The sequence below is a fragment of the Mirounga leonina genome, unplaced genomic scaffold (genome assembly GCF_011800145.1).
Source record: "Mirounga leonina isolate KUSES-001 unplaced genomic scaffold, KU_Mleo_1.0 Mir_268, whole genome shotgun sequence".
Classification (NCBI taxonomy): domain Eukaryota; kingdom Metazoa; phylum Chordata; class Mammalia; order Carnivora; family Phocidae; genus Mirounga; species Mirounga leonina.
In genome coordinates this window covers 197,741-198,664 of record NW_023270649.1, presented here as the reverse complement: position 1 = coordinate 198,664, position 924 = coordinate 197,741, and positions in this window count along the sequence as shown.

Here is a 924-nt window from a genome sequence, read left to right as displayed (position 1 = left end):
CTCCGGCTCGCTCTCGGCGGGCACGCACTGCGCATGCTCAAGTTGCCAGGCAACCCCCCTCCCCCCCCGTGAGCACGCACGCGGGGCGCATGCTCCCACCTCCCCGGCCCTCAGGTCGCCTCGCGGGCGTGGGCTGCAGCCCTAAAAAGCCAAAAATCAGGAAGACCTCGTGTGGGCGGCCGCCAGCCCCGTCCCGGTCCTCACCCACCCCTAAACGCCCCGCCCACTTGCATCAAAGCCCACCCCCCGGCCAAAGACCCCGCAGGCCGCTGCGTCCGAAGCCAGGGAGGCGTGCGTGCCGGCGTGCGGCGCCCGTGGCCGCCGTGATGACGCCACGCGTCGCGGTGACGCATGACGTAGGCGACCTTGTTTGGGAAGGCGGCCGGCGCGCCCGTTTTGAAGCTGCCCGGAGCGGCGCGGGCCTAGCGGCGCTGCTGCAAATCATTCACCGGGCCCGGGCGTCCGCGCAGCCCCCGAGACGCCGGCGCCGCCCCCAGCCGGGCCTCCGGCGGGCGGGGCCCTGCCCGCCCCCGCGCCCCCTCGCCCCCTCGCCCCCTCGTCGGGCGGGGCCGGGCCGCCGCCTGCTCCCGGGACCTCGGGCTCCGGGCCCGCGAACCCCGCCTCCCCGGAACCCGGGCTCCGGACCGCCACCCCAGCCTTCCCGGGACCCCGGGACCCGGGCTCCGGACCGCCACCCCGCCTCCTAGGGACCCTTGGCCCGGGCTCCAGGCCCGCCACCCCAGCCTTCCCCGGGACTCCGGGCTCCGGGCCGCGACCCCGCCTCCCCAGGACCCGGGCTCCAGGCCCGCCACCCCAGCCTTCCCGGGACCCCAGGCTCTAGACCCCCCACCCAGCCTTCCCCAGGACCCGGGCTCCAGGCCCGCGACCCCGCCTCCTAGGGACCCTGGGCCCGTGACCCCCGAC